At 37.9% G+C, this 20248-nt stretch overlaps 1 protein-coding gene across 6 annotated transcripts in view; it reads right to left on the bottom strand.

Annotated features, from left to right (window-relative positions):
• The window catches only part of CRPPA (CDP-L-ribitol pyrophosphorylase A), a 364997-nt gene that overhangs the window by 89519 nt on the left and 255230 nt on the right, over window positions 1–20248 (bottom strand). The window lies entirely within an intron of this gene.

Here is a 20248-nt window from a genome sequence, read left to right on the forward strand (position 1 = left end):
CTTGGAAGAAAAGGTACGATAAACCTAGACAGTGTATTAAAAAGCAGAGACATCACTTTGGCAATGAAGTCTGTATAATTAAATCTATGGTTTTTCCAATAGTCATGTAAGAGTTGAACGATAAAGAAGGCTGAGTGCAAAGAATTGATGCTTGAAACTGTGGTGCTGGTGAAGACTCTGGAGAGTCCCTTGGACAGCAAGGAAGGAGATCAAACCAGTCAATCCTAAAGGAAATCAACCCTGAATATTCATTGGAAGGACTGATGCTGAAGCTCCGATAATTTGGTTACCTGATGTGAAGAACTAACTCATTGGAAAAGAACCCGAAGCTGTGAAAGATTGAGGGAAGGAGACAAAGAGAGCGACAGAGGATGAAATGGTTGAATGGCATCATCAACTCAATGGACATGAGTTTGAGCAAACTCCAGAAGATAGTGAAGGACAGGGAAGTCTGGCATGCTGCCCTTCATGGAGATATAAAGAGTTGGACACAGTTTAGCAACTAAACAAAAACAACAAAAAAGTTCAAAGGCAAATGATTTAAAAACCCAGAACACTTAATTTTGAAAACACTCTTTAAAGACAAAAGATGCTAATTAAGTTTCTTCTTCACATAATCTCTTTCCTTTTAAATAAAACTATAGTAGGAGATGGGCTTCCCTGGAAGCTCAGCTGTTAGAGACTCCACCTGCAATGCAGGAGACTCCAGTTTGATTCATGGCTCAGGAAGATCTTCTGGAGAAGGGATAGGCTACTCACTCTAGTATTCTCAGGATTCCCTGATGGCTCAGATGGTAAAGTATCTGCCTTGCAATGAGGGAGACCTGGGTTCGATCCCTGGGTTGGAAAGATCCCTTGGAGAACGGCATGGCAACCCACTCCACTCTTCTTGCCTGGATAATCCCCATGGACAAAGGAGCCTGGTAGGCTACATACATACAGTCCATGGGGTCCGAAAGAGTTGGACAGGACTGAGTGACTAAGCACAGCACAGTAGGAGCTAAATAGCAACAGTAAATACATGATAATTTTATGAAAGCTGGGAATCTTATTACATGGGTCACCAAACGAAGAGTTATTTTGTTTGGAATTTTTGTGGACGTGTTAAACAATTGTGGTTTTCCAAGCACTGCAACTACCAAGTAAATTTTGTTGTATCTTTCTATACACCGACTGTACTAACTTCTTCCATCAACTTATAAGAGAGAAGATGTGTTCAAGAAAATATAAACAGTACAGAGAGGAGATTAACAAAGGTTTCTTGGCTGTTGTCCAGTATAGAGGGGAAAGAAAAAGACCAACTTCAAATTTGACTGGAACTTGTTTAAGACATCTGAATGTTTTTAAAGGCAGCTTTGAGATCCTCTCTTTGGCTGCTGATGAAGAGTTTGGCCGCTGAATTTAGGAACGGAGTAGTTACTTGGAAGACTTTGGCACCTAAGAAACAAAGTAGAATGTACCACAGGACAGTGACAGATGGAACTGACATACACGAAGAATAGTATGGCACTTGCAATGATTTTTTTTCCCCTGCTGGCATCTAGGGATGTTTAGGGAGGAGCACAAAATGGGATATTAGTTATTCCAAAACCATATGAAGTACAGTTGTGAGCAGAACATCTGAAGATTCATACTTATGCCTATAATGCTTTAGAATTTAAAGAATTGGTGGAATATGAAGACTAATGAAAACATCCATGCAAACACACACAATCTTACATGAATTACTGGGAAAATAGTGGGATAAACCATTTTCCTTTGGTTTTAAGAAAAAAAAATGTAGCATATATACAGTATTATCAAAAACTTTTTATTCTCTGAACCAGAATCATCTTTTGGATCTCTCAGAGTACTTTTAAATTTCCTTCCTAAATAGGACCTTATACACCAGTTGAAGGCAGAATATCAATGACTTGTTTTTACATAATTATATCTCCCTCAGGATATTACTAAGAGTATGTGACACATAAAAGTATTCAGTGAGCGTATGTATACTAGAAGATACACCTATCTACCAAGAGACAGTAATTTGCTATTATTAAAATGTCTATGTAAGCATTTTTAAAGATAAAGCTGCTAAACTACTGCCAATGATAACTAATATTTATTGTGCATTTGGTACAGTGGTAAAGAATCCACCTGCCAATGCATGAGACCTGGGCTTGATCCCAGAGTTGAGAAGATCCCCTAGAGAAGGAAATGGCTATACCCTCCATTATTCTTGCCTGAGAAATTCCATGGACAGAGGAGCCTGGCAGGCTATAGTTCATGAGGTCACAAGAGCTGGACATGACTTAGCCACTAATAACAACAACCACACCATGCACTCATTATATTGTTATAGCAACATGAAGAACATTAATTTCATTGCATGACCTAGGCATCAAACCCTACATAAATCTGGTTCAGTCTCCATTTATGACAAAGGATATAAAGACATGGATAAGGAATTATAATCATTGTGTGTATCTTGGAGTGTCTCAAGTCTTACATCAATTTTGACACCATGTTGGAAAATCAAACTCTAATTGCATAGTGAAACAGTAAAAGAAGTGATATAAAATAATGAATTAAAATATTTCTATTTGATTCAAAGTTTTCAGATCACATTATACAGTTCCCTGAATAATTTTTCATTTTGTTAAAGCATTTTTTTTTCCTGTCATGCTCTCCGTTAAAACTCTGTGCTGTGCTTAGTCACTCAGGCATGTCCAACTCTGAGATTCCATGGACTGCAGCCCACCAGGCCCCTCTGTCCATGCGGATTTTCGAGGCAAGAAGAATGGAGTGGTTTGCCATGCCCTCCTCCAAGGGATCTTCCCAACCTAGGAATCAAACCAAGTCTCCTGCACTGCAGGCAAATTCTTTACCGTGTGAGCCACCAGGAAAGCCCAAGACTACTGGAGTGGGCAGCATATCCCTTTCTCCAGGGGAACTTCCTGACCCAGGAATCGAACTGTGTCTCCGGAATTGCAGGCAGATTCTTTACCAGCTGAGCTTCCATTTCTCTTTGTTTGTTTCTTAGCACTGTATTCTTTGATAAACCAAAAAAAAAAAAAAAAAGCTGCATTTTTAAATTAAGAATTTACAAAGTCTTAATTTGAAATTAAGAAAATAACTCCAAGTTGCTAGTGGTAGACTGTATCATGTTTCCTAAAGGTGCCCTTATTCAAATTCTAGAAATTGTGGATTTGCTAATTCCTCCTTTACATGGCAAGATGTGCTTAAATTAAGGATCTAAAAATGGGAAGATTCCCCTCGATTATCTGGCTGAAGTGAACGCAACCACAAGAGTAGTTACAAGAGGGTATAAAAAGGTTTAGAATGAAAGGAGTGTCAGTAGAAGCATACTGAAGCAATGCTCTTTGAAGATGGAGGAAAAGCCCACAGCAAGGAAAGCAGGCGGCCTTCATATGCTAGAAAAGCAAAGTCAAGACCCTCCCCTAAAGCCTTGAAAAGAAACATAACCATGTTGACACCTTGATCTGAGGACTTCTGGTCTTAGAAACTATAAGATACTAAACAGTGTTGTTTTAAGTCTCAAAGTTTTATGCCATTAGTAGCTAGTTACATTAGCAATAGGAAACTGCAAGTCAAAGTCGCTCAGTCGTGTCCGACTCTTTGTGACCTCATGGACTACACAGTCCATGGAATTCTCCAGGCCAGAATACTGGAGTGGGTAGCCTTTCCCTTCTCGAGGGGATCTTGCCAACCCAGGGATCGAACCCAGGTCTTCCACATTGCAGGCAGATTCTTTACCAGGTGAGCCACTAGGGCAGCCCAAGAATAGTAGAGTGGGTAGCCTAGCCCTTCTCCAACGGATCTTCCTGACCCAGGAATCGAAAATAGGTCTCCTGCAATGCAGGTGGATTCTTTACAAGCTGAGCTATCAGGGAAGTCCAGCAATAGGAAAGTAATATATTTTCCCATATATTTGTGTGGTAAATAACATCTAAGCTATTTCAGAAATCTCTTTAAAAAAAAACAAAAAACCTATTCTTGATGTTACTTTTCATCAGCAGAGAATTCTCCACAGAATGACCAGTAATAGTGGCCATTACAATTTGGAAAGACTGCATTCATTGAACATATTTATATGAAAAAAGGCTATGCTTTCTGAACATCAGCAACAAAATCATAAGGTCATAAATCAAAGGAAAGGTTGTTAAAATTTTTAGTTTTTTTAAAAAATAAATATATAATTCACAGTATATAAAGTTTTAGTCAAATGAAATGTTATAATAATAACTTTATAAATATGTTGGACCATATAGACTGCAGGTTCTCAACCCATGCTGCACGTTATCATCACCTGGGGAATTCGAGTGATAAATTCCATTTCCTGACCCTACCCTGAGAGACTCTGATTTAACGGTTTGGGGTAAGACCCAAGACCCAGACATTAGTATACCTTGAAAGGCCTGCAGGTGATTCTAACATATAGCTAGAAAGGGCTGAGAAAAAGCAATATAATCTTTTGTACAAGTCTATAAACCTTAATTAGTAATAAAATTCAGTTGAGAGATATAAGAAGGCAACAAATAAATTATATAAGAGTGTACCTGCTATGCTCTCTGTTATATTCGAGAACGCTGTGCTTCATATATAATGATAATGGCAGATTTATTGATCAAATCATAAATGTTTGCCTAATTTTTCTAATCTCATTAGGTGCTTATGTGGCAATGTTACTTACTGGTTGAGGTATATGGGAAGTATTTTAAAGAAATTATTACATTAAAATTTAAGACTTTCTTAACAGAAAAAAAATGAATATGAATTATAGACCTTAAAAACATATTTATTTTCCAATTAAAATATATTAATATGAATACTTAATATCCAATAAAATGTTCTAATAAATAATTAGAATCTGTCTTGTTATCACCACAACTAAATTTACAGGGGTAAGAATACACAGATAATGATAAACAGGTCAAATTCATGAATTTTGTTAATCATCGTGTGTCTTCACCAAGTCTCAAGGTTTAAGATATAAACAAAACAAATTATGTGGTATCAAAGGCAACAAAACAAAAACAGAAACTTAATGGCATGAAATTGGCAATTTTCACTGCTATAGTCCAAGCTTTTTCATTATGGTACATTTTTGTTTTTTCAAAAAAACATTCCATTTGAAAATAGAGCACTTTTCCCAAGTCAAAAAAAAAAAAGCATAAATTATTAAATTAGTGCAGGAATGTGATACTTGTTATTCCATAACCTATATATAATTATCTTCCTTCACACATGTAACAATGTTTCTTTATACTAAGAAACATATAGAAATAGTATAAACACTAAATATTAGCAAACCAAAGACCAGTGCTCATATTCAACAAATATCAATTATTTCTTAAATCAGACCATTTGTTTACAGTAAATAACTTACACAGATTTTTAATCTATTCCATATAGAGTACATACACACAGAAACAATGTAATTAATCACTAACGAGCAACAGAACTAGTGTAATTTTGATTATCATCAATATTTATTTCTCAGTCTGTGACCTAATGTTCAACTGCTAGAAAGGATGGCAAACATTTACCACTGAACAATAAATAAAAACATATGTAATCCATACTCTACATCTGTTTCATAAAATATCTCTTGACATGTAACTGAAATACATTATTTAGATTCTTCTATAATTGTCCAACTAATTGGTATTAGCCAACCTTAATAGGGATAACAGGAGAAATACCTTCTTTGGGATAAGTTATGTCAATGATTATTTGCCTGAAATAATTTTAATTAGTATTAAAAAGTTTAAAATTTTTTAAAGTTTATGACATAATTCCACAGTGATCAGAGAACAGCTCTGTATGATTTTAATAACTTTAGAGCATAAAATTTTTTCACCTTGTTTTATGTCCCCGGATATGTTCCAGCATCTTCTAGTTCATAGTCTAGGAGAATCTGAATAGAATTTATATCCTACTGTTGTGTGAAAATTGTATAAATTTTAATTATGTTAATTGGTTCATGGTACTTTTCACGTCTATTATATTCCTCTATTTTCTGTATATTCATTCTATTAATTTTTGAGAGTTTTATATGGGAAGTGAAAAAAAAGTGAAAGTGAAAGTTGCTCAGTCGTGTCCAACTCTCTGCAATCCCATGGACTATACAGTCAATGGAATTCTCTAGGCCAGAATACTGGAGTGGATAACCTTTCCCTTCTCCAGGGGATCTTCCCAACCCAGGGATCGAATCCAGGTCTCCTGCATTGCAGGTGGATTCTTTACCAGCTGAGCCACAAGAAACATCAACTAAAAATATTAATTTATCTACTTTAAAAATAATTTTAATATATAGTGGAGCTATATGTAACTTTGTCCTGTATTTTCCAAGTCTCCTGTAAATATGTTATCATACTTTCATAATTTAAAAACTAGAAAAAAATTTTAAGTTTATGATAATATAAAAGGGTTTCAGGCCCTTCCAGGAATTTTTAGGAGGTGGGTGGGTGGGTGAGGTAAATAAGTCACAGTAAAATTCCTTGTTTCAACAGAAAATGAACAGTATAGACTGTCACTGTGGTTTATAAACATCATTTCAATAACATCCTAAAAATCAGCCCATTGGGAACAAAACCCCTCTGTAACAAAGTATTAAATAGATAAGTATGCCATAAATTATTCAATAGAAATTTCTAGTGTTACTCAAAATAATTTGGATATAGATGGGACTTCAGAGAGCATCTACTCCACACTTCTTATTTTAAGAAGAGGAGATTGATGTTCAAAGAATTATATTTATCACTTTCATAGCAAATAAATACATTACTAGGGAAGCATCATTACTAGTGAAGCATCAGTACTGGCTTCCTGATTTCCACTTCCAAACTCAACTCACCCATAGCACTTTTTAAGCAATTAGAACTCATCCAAAGTTTAATTGTGAGTTGTGCTGAGATTTTTTTTTTCTTACCCTTTTGAACTTCTTCAGGCAATCCTATGTCCTTCCACTTTCAACACACTGCTCTACATTATGTCAAATATATGGCAAAACCAATACAATATTGTAAAGTTAAAAAATTAAAAAAAAAAAGAAGAAAAAAAAAATTAGGACCAAATAGGGTCTGATGATCCATCTTCACCCTTGTTAACTTCCACCTTGTGCCAGTGACGGAGTTGAAAAAGTAACAAAAATTCCTTGAGATTTATTTAAGCCCTTTATGTATCTGTCCAAAGAAAGAATTTGCCAGAAAAGACTGATAAAGAAAATGCTAAATCAAGTCTTAAACAATGAGGACATTATTGTCTCAATCTCCCAAGTGCTTTACAATCAAGGTCCCGGTTCCCTGTCTCAAGAATGCAGGGTTTCTGCACCATTTTCATTTGCTGTCATCAGTGTGGACTTCATCTGGAGGTTAGTTTGGTTTTTGTTGATATAGAAGGAATGGATACTTTCCTATTTTCCTGATGGGAGTGAAAATGGTTTTCCTTAGGCTTCTCTAAGAGTCTAAAAAAATTTCCCTGAAGCCTCCAAAAAATATCTCCTTGCATCCCAACAGCCAGAATTCAGTCATACCCTAAAGCAATCATCAGCAAGGGAGAAAAGATTATCTTTAGACCAAACAGTACATCTCTGAAACAAAGGACAGGATGGTTTTCCCTATGACATATGACTTTATGCAACAAGATGCTGAACAGCATGTAGGTTCTATGAGAAAAGGAAGGAGGGGATCATAGTTGCTGAGCAGTCAGCCCTCAAAGTTCATTACTCCTTTAGCTATAAAATTTCCATACACAGCCTTACTGCCTTATTTTCAAAACTCCCAGGCCTACCCACATGCTCCTATCCCTTCCCTAAAGGAGAAGACTCAGCGTCTCATATGGTCCCTGCATTAAGCTTCAAGTCCAGATCCTTAGATAATGGCCACTATCGCCAGTAGGTCCAAATTGCTTAGTGAACTCCATCTAAATGATCAGGTATCTACTCCTTCATATCTACACACCAATTAACAGTGGAATAAGACCAGCAAGCAACTATAAAATGCCAGAAAGAGGATCAATAAAAAGCAATCAAAAGTAACCATGGGTCCAAAATGTGCTCATACTATCTTCCAGGACAGGGGAAGAACAGATTTCCAGTCTGCAAAAGGAACACGTTCTTGGGTGGCCCACATTTCTGCTCTCTACCCTCATCTGTTTTCCATATGGACACACTGCTGAACGTGGTTGTCACGTGCATGCCCAGTTGCTTCAGTTGTGTTCAACCCTTTGCGACCCCATGGACCATAACCCACCAGACTCCTCTGTCCATAAAACTTCCTGGCAAGAATACTGGGGTGGGTTGCCATTTCCTCCTCCAGGAGATCTTCCCAAGCCAGGGATCAAGCCCTCATCTCCTGCACTGGCAGGTGTATTCTCTACTACTGAGCAACCTGGAAAGCCTGAATGCAGCTATCAGGCAAGATCTAAGAAATATTTTTAATATTCTAATTTTAGTCTATAATTTAATATTTTTTCTCTTGTACAAGAAGTTGTAAATGAAGTATTTATGTGAAAGAAAGCTTTTGTTTCATAATTTCCACTCTTCAGAAAAGGTTTTCCAGTTACAATTTAGAGAGGATGGTATAACTAGTCAATAGAAAGAAAACCTTTTTTCAATTTCATAATGATAACAAAGTTAAAAACAAAATTTCAAATAGCTTTAATTTGTATAATCAAATGTTATTCAATGATGTGGAGACTAAATGACAAAGATGAGGTTATCATTGCTCAGGTATTACCCTCCTGCTACAAAGCTTATTACTTTAGGCCCTTTGAGCATATGGACCTTATGGTTTCCTTCCTGCTTTACTTGTATGTGTTTAATTAGTCATGGTACACTGAAAACACAAACCCAGTCACTAAGCAAATTTCTAGGGTATTTTCTGTTCCCAAAGCCAGAACTTCATGATAATATTTCTGGACTATGTCCCAATAAGTACATTAACAGCTTTTTGCTTAGTTTAGACAGAAAGATGCTTTATTAATATTTTAATAACCCATGCTAGAACAGAGGAAACATATGAAATAGGTCATTTTCCTGATTCCTTTTCATGCCTAATTTCTGTGAATTAACTTTATAACTATACTAGCTATTTCGTTTTCCTGTAAACTTAAAACACCTAAAGCAACTCATTAAACAAAGAGCAAGCATCAACAGTAATCAGCTCAATTATAGCTATCGTGAAGGAAATACAAATACACAAAACATTAGGAAAACCCTCAAGGCTCCATGTAAAAAGAAATACAACCACAACTTGGTATATACATACACAATCTGATAGTTTAGAGAGCACATGGAATGAAGCAAAAATTAAATAATAATTTCTTAAGAACTGGGGAGTGAATGTAGAAGATACATAGATTGATGAGAGGCTGGAGAGTCAAATGTTTTCCACGGAAGCCAAACCAGGAAGAACATCAGGAAGGATCTGGAGGTTTGTATGGCTGAGGCAGATACTTGTGTTGGAGATCAGTGAGCATGTGTAAAAGTTGGGAAGTGCAAATACCCAGCATGACCACTTCAAGCTGCAATGTGACCTAGCTTGTGATCTTAGATAAATGAAGAGTTCTTCATTTGAGGAACATTTCATCATGTGAGGAGGAAACGCATGATTTTGGATGAAGTCATTATTTCCAACTATAAGTAATATTTACTTTGTGTTATTTTATAGCTAGGGAAATGAGAACAATTGTGTGATGCGAGACAAATATATGGCAAAGCGGAGGAGTGTTGTAAAAAAGAGATTAGCATTAAAGTACATGTTCAATGACACAGATATTGGTATGGTTTCAAAACCATACTCAGTGATTGAAATGGTTAGTATATATCTGCTGCTGCTGCTTCTGCTAAGTCGCTTCAGTCATGTCCGACTCTGTGCGACCCCATAGACGGCATCCCACCAGGCTGTTCTGTCCCTGGGATTCTCCAGGTAAGAATACTGGAGTGGGTTGCCATTTCCTTCTCTATCTATACATCTATGTATATATAATACATTCAAACAATGTTTCCTACAGTATTGCAATTGTTAATATTAGAGGACTAGATATCAGACTGGCTTGAGAGTCTATTCTACATCTGCTTCTGATAGCAGCAAGACCATAGCCCACTTACAGAAACTCCCTAAGCCTCAGCTTCCTCACACCATGGTGATAACCCCCTAAACAAGGTCATTGTAATCATAACATTGGCTTCCCTGGTAACTCAATGGTAAAGAATCTGCCTGACAATGCAGGAGATGTGGGTTCAATCCCTGGGTCAGGGATACTCCCGGAGAAGGAAATGGCAACCGACTCCAATATTCTTCCCTGGGAATCCCAAGGACAAAGGAGCCTGGTGGGCTATAGTGCATGGAGTTGCAAAGAGTCAGACACAACTTAGCAAGTAAACAACAGAAACAACAATCATAATATCAGGTAATGATCCTAGAGACCTAAATTCAGTGTTAGAACATCATACTTCCTTAGTAAATAATAACATTACTTGTCATCAACTGCCCAACTTCTCAAGAACAGTATAATTGATATTAAATTGCATTTATTTTCAGGCACATTTCAAAAGAAGTATCTCATTTTACAAAGACAATCTGAAGATAATGACAATTGTGTCATATTTTCCAACCCAAATGTATTTTACAATAACAACTGACTAATATGTGTCAGGTCTTTCAGCTCTATGAGAAGTTTTTAAATAAGTTCAAAGAACCATTATTTCAACTTTTCTAGTAATAATAATGAAAAAAAGTAGAAAAATAGAAAAAAAAAACAAAAAAAGGTCAATTTAAATGCGACTGAATGACTTCCACACAAACATTTAGTATGTCTCAACATCATAATTTCCTGGCTCCTGGAGGATAAACACATGAATAATCATGTAGATTTCAGTGGCTGCAGTTTCTTAGGTCATCAGGACCAGAGTGAATCTTAGCAGGAGCATAACTGAGACTATCTGACTAGCAACCAGTGTAGTAACAAAGGAAGATATCCCCTAAAGGTGAATAAATGCACCACAAATGTACTGATAGAAACCAGAGGATTCACAGAAGCCAATTAACAACAGGAGAGCCATTTTGCTGCAACCAGATCTCATTTAAAGGTCTCAGAGATAAAAAGTACCCAAAATAAATGTATAATGTGCATCCATTCCTGCCCAGACAATAATACTGTCTGGAAAACTGTGGCTGCATATTTACCATCTGGCAACTGGGAAACATTAGCAATGGAGCAGCTAGCTGCTTGAGCAAGAGCTACCACATACCCACATGCACGGAAAATCTGAATCAGCAACAAAGTCAGAAGCATATGTCCTGCCAAAGAACGAATATTCACAGTGTTGCCAGTACCACACAGGTTGAATTAAATGCAAACGCCAACAACTTACAATTCGACATTGATATTCTGCCTGACAGCAACATCAAAGATCAAAACATAGCAATGATATAGGATAATTCCTCAAGGGTTTGTATATAGTTAGTGTGAGGAAATGAATCAGAGACTAGTTATAATCTTCAGAGTAATGGCTTTTCTGAGCAGGAAAGACTACTGTAAAGGAAGAGAATACACATCACACAGAGAATCCCCAAGTACACGTATACGAGGCAAAAAGGCTTTGGAAATCCTTTACAAAGAGGTAATGGCTTTAGCCTTTAAAATCTGAGTATGTTGATTTCTGTCTCTCTCAAGTCTTAAAATGTATGTATTGCTACCCTAAAACCATTCAGCATTAAGTATCAGTAGAAGGATTCTTTGTTACTAAGTATATATTCCCATATCTCTCATACAACTGTTCTTTGCTTTATCATAGTCTATACCAAGATCAGATTTAAAAGTTCAAACAGAGAAAACTGGACTTGCAAACATGACGCTAAAATGAAAGTTCATCCAAACATATAAACATCAAATCAGCCTGCAGACATGTAAACCAAATGCTTCCCTGCTAGCATATGCATTTACCCTGACAAGGCTCTGTTTTCATTGCTCCCACTGTTTCATTTCAAAGTATCTGGCCAAGGTTAAGCTAGAAACCTATTTTTAATAGCTGACTTTTGATAGAAGACATCTCTAACTTGGAAATACTGCTTCAAATAATGTATAATGCAGAGAAATTATGGTCTGAATTTCTTGTAAGCATCAGAAACAAAGAATTAGGTACAGTGCAGTTTGGATCACTGTATTACCAAATGAACCAAGTAACTGTAATTAAACAATAAGCATTCCTCAATAGATTTATTCCATTTGGCTTCGCCTGGATAATTGACAATAAAAAGAAATCCTCCAAAAAACACAGGTCTGATCATGCTTTTCCTGCAGTTGCAAACTTTCAAAGGCCTCCCTTGTCTTTAGAAGCAGCAACTATTAGTGTGGCTTTTGGGGCCAACGTCAATCTGGCAATCTCACAACAAAGAGAAGAGGTTTTCCCAACATTGCCAAGAATGAGGAGGACCCTTATCAACTTCACAATTGCTCACAGATTATACACCACCCTGCATAATTGTAGAACTTTCAGTAGTTATCACCTGAAGAATGCATAATAAAAATGAAATTAGTAATGACTTTATCAATTATAACATCTACATACATATGAAAATAGTATGTATAATTACTATCTACACAAAATTTTGACAGCAGAAGAGGTTTGAAGACCCCTATAGTGGCTTTCTACTCCATAGTTGAGGCAAACTCTTTATGACCCCATGGACTGTAGCCAGCCAGGCTCCCCTGTCCAGGAATTTTCCAGGCAAGGATACTGGACTGGGTGGTTATCCCCTTCCCCAGGGGAATCTTCCCAACCCAGGGATTGAACGTGGGTCTCCTTCATCGCAGGCATATTCTTTACCACCTGAGCCACCACGGAAACCCTGATGGTTAAGGAACCACTCATATAGTGAACAGAATAAGAAATGAGGAATTCCTTGGGCACTGTTGTTGCTCCACTGCCTGGCACTATGCTTACAGAAAGTGTGCCATGTTTATTTGCTAAGAGAATGAAATAGGTCTCTTGCTGCAGCAACACCAGTGAGAGCAGCAGGACTGTAGGCTTGGAGCATAACTTCTTGGATTGTTTTAAGAAAATGGCAGACAAGCTGGACATGGGGGAAATGGCCAGCTTCAATAATGCCAACCTGAAGATGAAGACGCAGGAGAACACCCTGCTGGCCAAAGAGATCATTGAGTAGGAGAAGCAACCAAAGTGAAATTTCCTAAGGACCTGAGGAATTCTCTACCCCTTCACCTTAGAGAGCTCAGTCATGATGTGGAGGAAGAGTCACCTGCAAGATGGACACAAGTGACAAGTTGTGCTGTGAATCCAGGTACTCCACGCTGATGTCACTGGCCTGTGGGTCTTTGAGGGGATCCTCCAAACAGACTGCTCGGTGTAGGGTGTTTGAATAAGGATGGCTACAATAATAACTGCAATGTGGCTGAAAAGAATGTTCAATGAGTGATTTTAGGTCTGTTTAATGTAAGCAAACTGAACTAGTTATGAGTTTGCCAGACAGAAAAACACTTCCCTGGTTTGACCTGATATTATAAAAAAGTATTTGTATGACTAATGAAAATAAAACACATCTCATGACAAAAAAAAAATAAAAAAGAATGAATGGCTTTAGATCACAGTTTCAGTCATATTTACTAAGCTTTGGGACTCTGCATTAGTTGTCTCCTCTAGGGGACTGCTTACTCAGGTATCCACAAGGCTCTTTCCATCAGTTCCCTCAAGCCTCTGCTTAAATTCCATCTTTTAAATGAGGCAAACCCCCATGCAGGATTCTTAAGACCCTCTCACTTAGTTCACTGGCTTTTCTTTCCTCTAGCAATAATCACTGTCAATGATTCTCTAAATTATTATCGAATTTTTTTGTTATTATTTTTCCTTTGTCTCCCACTCACTAGAAGCCAGTAGAGAGATTTTCTGTGACTTCTGCACATTCTAAAACAATGCCTGGAAGGGACTTCCTTGGTGGTTCAGTGACTCAGACTCTGCCCTTCCAATTCAGGGGGTGCAGGCTGGATTCCCGGTTCAAGAACTAAGATCCCAAATACCATGTACAGCCAATAAAAAAACAAATGCATGTGTGTATATATATATATGTGTGTGTGTGTGTGTGTGTATTTGGGGGTGTGTGTGTGTGTACACACTATGCCACGTGGGAAGCCCTCATATGTGTGTGTGTGTGTACACACACATATATACATACATATAAAACAAAGCCTGGCATAATGACATTTTAACAATGATTCAATCTTTGGACAAATCATGTCTTTTGGTTCATGCTGATCCTTCCTCTATTAAAAAAATAAGGAATAAAACTTCTCCTACTTCATTTACAGAGTGGTTTGAGGATCAAATGAGTGATCCAATCACTGTTCTGAAATAGATGTAAGTAGACCTGTAATTCTTTCACATGGGATGATGCAAGTGAAGCAGGTGAGAGAAGTAAGACTACCCTCTCCCTCATAGAGGCCCACAGTTTGGGAATGATACTTCACTGACATGACTGAAAGTTGTAACTAGAAAGATAGGCTACATGTTTTAATTACAAATTATAAGCCAGCCTGCTTTAACTAGGAGTTTTTTTTGTTTTGTTTTGTTTTTACCCTAAAACACCTTTAGTTTCCCAACTGAGTTCAGCATGGTTCTCTACCATCATAGGTATGATGGTTAGGTGTGGCTAGGCTAAGGTGCCCTAGTTTGGCAAAAACTAGTCTAGATCTGGATGTGAAGCTATGTTTCAGACACAATTAACATTTACAATCAGTTTATGATAGGCAGAGCAGATTATCGTCCATAATGGGTGGGCCTCATCCAATCAGTTAAAGACCTGAAGAGCAATGACAGAGGTTTCACAAAGAAGGAATTCTGCCTCAGGACTGAAACCTGGGCTTCCTAGTCTGCCTGCTGCTGCCTCACATACAGATTTCAGACCTGCTGATTCCCACAATCTAGTGGCAACCTCTCTCTCCCCACACATATATACTTTTGGTTCTGTTTCTCTGAAAAGTCCTAACTAATACAATAGAGTTCTCATGACTGAAGGTTTAGGAACAATGCTAGTGATATATCTTAAGAGGAAAAGCAATATGCTCAATTTCATTAAGTTATTGTTTCTGGAAACTAGCTTGATGTATTTAATGCACAGATTTTAACTGTAAAGGTTCCGTTCAGTTAAGTTGCTAAGTCCTGTCCGACTCTTTGCGACCCCATGAATCGCAGCACGCCAGGCCTCCCTGTCCATCACCGACTCCCGGAGTTTACTCAGACTCACGTCCATTGAGTCAGTGATGCCATCCAGCCATCTCATCCTCTGTCATCCCCTTCTCCTCCTGCCCCCAATCCTGCCCAGCATCAGAGTCTTTTCCAATGAGTCAACTCTTCCCATGAGCTGGCCAAAGTACTGGAGTTCCAGCTTTAGCATCATTCCTTCCAAAGAAATCCCAGGGCTGATCTCCTTCAGAATGGACTGGTTGGATCTCCCTGCAGTCCAAGGGACTCTCAAGAGTCTTCTCCAACACCACAGTTCAAAAGCATCAATTCTTTGGTGCTCAGTTTTCTTCACAGTCCAACTCTCACATCCATACATGACCACAGGAAAAACCATAGCCTTGACTAGACGGACCTTTGTTGGCAAAGTAATATCTCTGGTTTTGAATATGCTATCTAGGTTGGTCATAACTTTCCTTCCAAGGAATAAGCATCGTTTAATGTCATGGCTGCAGTCACCATCTGCAGTGATTTTGGAGCCCAAAACAATAAAGTCTGACACTGTTTCTACTGTTTCCCCATCTATCTCCCATGAAGTGATGAGACCAGATGCCATGATCTTCATTTTCTGGATGTTGAGCTTTAAGCCAACTTTTTCACTCTCCACTTTCACTTTCATCAAGAGGCTTTTGAGTTCCTCTTCACTTTCTGCCATAAGGGTGGTGTCATCTGCATATCTGAGGTTATTGATATTTTTCCCAGCAATCTTGATTCCAGCTTGTATTTCTTCCAGTACAGCGTTTCTCATGATGTACCCTGCATATAAATTAAATAAGCAGGGTGACAATATACAGCCTTGACATACTCCTTTTCCTATTTGGAACCAGTCTGTTGTTCCATGTCCAGTTCTAACTGTTGCTTCCTGACCTGCATACAGATTTCTCAAGAGGTAGATCAGGTGGTCTGGTATTCCCATCTCTTTCAGAATTTTCCACAGTTTATTGTGATCTACACAGTCAAAGGCTTTGGCATAGTCAATAAAGCAGAAATAGATGTTTTTCTGGAACTCTCTTGCTTTTTCCATGATCCAGCAGATATTGGCAATTTGATCTCTGGTTCCTCTGCCTTTTCTAAAACCAGCTTGAACATCAGGAAGTTCACGGTTCACGTATTGCTGAAGCCTGGCTTGGAGAATTTTGAGTATGACTTTACTAGCATGTGAGATGAGTGCAATTGTGCGGTAGTTTGAGCATTCTTTGGCATTGCCTTTCTTTGGGATTGGAATGAAAACTGACGTTTTCCAGTCCTGTGGCCACTGCTGAGTTTTCCAAATTTGCTGGCATATTGAGTGTAGCACTTTCACAGAATCATCTTTCAGGATTTGGAATAGCTCAACTGGAATTCCATCACCTCCACTAGCTTTGTCCGTAGAGATGCTTTCTAAGGCCCACTTGACTTCACATTCCAGGATGTCTGGCTCTAGGTCAGTGATCACACCATCGTGATTATCTGGGTTGTAGAGATCTTTTTTGTACAGTTCTTCTGTGTATTCTTGCCATCTCTTCTTAATATCTTCTGTTTCTGTTAGGTCCATACCATTTCTGTCCTTCATTGAGCCCATCTTTGCATGAAATGTTCCCTTGCTATCTCTAATTTTCTTGAAGAGATCTCCAGTCTTTCCCATTCTGTTGTTTTCCTCTATTTCTTTGCATTGATCGCTGAGGAAGGCTTTCTTATCTATTTTTGCTCTTCTTTGGAACTTTGCATTCAGATGCTTATATATTTCTTTTCCTCCTTTACTTTTTGCTTCTCTTCTTTTCACAGCTATTTGTAAGGCCTCCCCAGACAGTCATTTTGCTTTTTTGCATTTCTTTTCCATGGGGATGGTCTTTATCCCTGTCTCCTGTACAATGTCACGAACCTCATTCCATAGCTCATCAGGCACTCTGTCTATCAGATCTAGGCCCTTAAATCTATTTCTCACTTTCACTGTGTAATCATAAGGGATTTGAGAGAAACCCAAGTAAGATGGTAGGTGTTGCAAGAGGGCATCAGAGGGCAGACACACTGAAACCATACTCACAGAAAACTAGTCAATCTAATCACACTAGGACCACAGCCTTGTCTAACTCAATGAAACTAAGCCATGCCTGTGGGGCAACCCAAGACGGACGGGTCATGGTGGAGAGGTCTGACAGAATGTGGTCCACTGGAGAAGGGAATGGCAAACCACTTCAGTATTCTTGCCTTGAGAACCCCATGAACAGTATGAAAAGGCAAAATGATAGGATACTGAAAGAGGAACTCCCCAGGTCAGTATGGGCGCAATATGCTACTGGAGATCAGTGGAGAAATAACTCCAGAAAGAATGAAGGGATGGAGCCAAAGCAAAAACAATACCCAGCTGTGGATGTGACTGGTGATAGAAGCAAGGTCTGATGCTGTAAAGAGCAATATTGCATAGGAACCTGGAATGTCAGGTCCATGAATCAAGGCAAATTGGAAGTGGTCAAACAAGAGATGACAAGAGTGAATGTCGACATTTTAGGAATCAGCGAATTAAAATGGACTGGAATGGGTGAATTTAACTCAGATGACCATTATATCTACTACTGCGGACAGGAATCCCTCAGAAGAAATGGAGTAGCCATCATGGTCAACAAAAGAGTTCGAAATGCAGTACTTGGATGCAATCTCAAAAACAACAGAATGATCTCTGTTCGTTTCCAAGGCAAACCATTTAATATCACAGTAATCCAAGTCTATGCCCCAACCAGTAACACTGAAGAAGCTGAAGTTGAACAGTTGTATGAAGACCTACAAGACCTTTTAGAACTAACACCCAAAAAAGATGTCCTTTTCATTATAGGGGACTGGAATGCAAAAGTAGGAAGTCAAGAAACACCTGGAGTGACAGGCAAATTTGGCCTTGGAATACGGAATGAAGCAGGGCAAAGACTAATAGACTTTTGCCAGGAAAATGAACTGGTCATAGCACCTCTTCCAACAACACAAGAGAAGACTCTACACATAGACATCACCAGATGGTCAACACCGAAATCAGATTGATTATATTCTTTGCAGCCAAAGATGGAGAAGCTCTATACAGTCAACAAAAACAAGACCAGGAGCTGACTGTGGCTCAGATCATGAACTCCTTATTACCAAATTCAGTGTAAAGGTTAGTAAATTTTGAAAAAATACAACTGTATATCTACCATCTCCATCAATATACAGAACATTTCCATCATCACTCTTGCCTTTTTCCACTGTTCTGATTTCTATTACAGAAAAATAGAAAGTTTTGCCTGTTACAGAATTTCATATGTAAGAATTCATGCAGTACTCTTTTGAAAATGGCCTCTATTACTTAACCATGTGTTTGAGATTCAACCATGTTGTCAAGTATATCTATAGATTTAATTTTTAACTTTTATGTTAGGTTTCTGATCACCTTGAATGTTTGTATTAAGTAAAAAGTGGAGGTTGAAGTTCACTGCTGTCTGGTAACTCTTCCCAAATGTTCTAGAACCATGTGTTGAAAAGATTTTCTTTTCCCTATAAATAACTGAGAGGTCTTTGTAAAAATCAATTCACTATGTGTGTCTGTGTCTATTTTTGACTCTCTAGATTCTTCAGTTCCTCTTACATCAATTTCACATAGGTTTAATTTTGTACTCTTAGGATTCTTTAAATCAGCTGGTATCAGTCATGCAATTTTATTATTTAAAAAAAAAATGTTACAGCTATTCTAAGCCCTTTGCATTTTCCATATATATTTGGAATCAGTTTTTCACTTTAAAAAATCAGTGCCTGTTGCTACTTTGATTGGGATTGTACACAATTAAAGCTCAGTTGGTAGACAACTCTTCATTTTGTCAGTCCAGGAACATGATATATATCTTCAGTTCAGTCGCTCAGTCATGTCTGACTCTTTGTTACCCCATGGACTGCAGCATCCAAGCCTCCCTGTCCATCAACAACTCCCGGAATTTACTCAAACTCATATCCATCGAATCGGTGATGCCATCCAACCATCTCATCCTCTGACATCCCCTTCTCCTCACACATTTGATCAGGGTCTTTTCAAATGAGTCAGCTCTTTGCATCAGGTGGCCAAAGTATTTGAGTTTCACCTTCATTATCAGTCCTTCCAATGAACATTCAGGACTGGTTTCCTTTAGGATTTACTGGTTGGATCTCCTTGCAGTCCAAGGGACTCTCAAGAGTCTTCTCCAACACCATACTTCAAAACCATCAAATCTTTGGAACTCAGCTTTCTTTATAGTCCAACTCTCACATCCGTACATGACTACTGGAAAAACCGTAGCTTTGACTAGATGGACCTTTTTTGGCAAAGTAATATCTCTGCTCTTTAATATGCTGTCTAGGTTGGTCATAACTTTCCTTCCAAGGAGTGTCTTTTAATTTCCTGGCTGCAGTCACCATCTGCAGTGATTCTGGAGCCCAAAATCACCTTACTTACTAGGTACTAATTAATTTCTCTCAGTAATATTTTGTAATATTAAGTATAGACATCGTAAAGATTTTTCTAAAGTAATATTCCTGAGGCTCTTATGTTTTATTAGTGATAGTTTAATTTTTAACTTTAGTTTCCAAGTTGTGGCTAGAATATGAGTAAAATTTTTCTGTATTTTCTGTATATTTAAAATATAAAAAACAATATTCTTCCAAAGTTAATCAGCTCTTTCACTTAAAAAAATACATATTAAAAACCCATGAAATTAATATTCTACATAGCATAATGTAGAAAATGTTGCTTTACTTCTAAGGTAAATTTAACTCCAATAAATTATAATTATAATTTGGAATACACTAATTCTCTCAACCACAGAGACTCCCATAGATCAAAACTATAAACTTCATCATGATCTTAGGTCACTGCACTTATAAGCGTGGGCTTCCTGGGTGACGCTAGTGGTAAAGAACCTGCCTCCCAGTACAGGAGACACGGGTTCAATTCCTGACTTGGAAAGATCCTCAGGAGGAGGACATGGCAACTCACTCCAGTATTCTTGCCTG

This window comes from Bubalus kerabau, chromosome 8 (genome assembly GCF_029407905.1).
Source record: "Bubalus kerabau isolate K-KA32 ecotype Philippines breed swamp buffalo chromosome 8, PCC_UOA_SB_1v2, whole genome shotgun sequence".
NCBI lineage: Eukaryota > Metazoa > Chordata > Mammalia > Artiodactyla > Bovidae > Bubalus > Bubalus kerabau.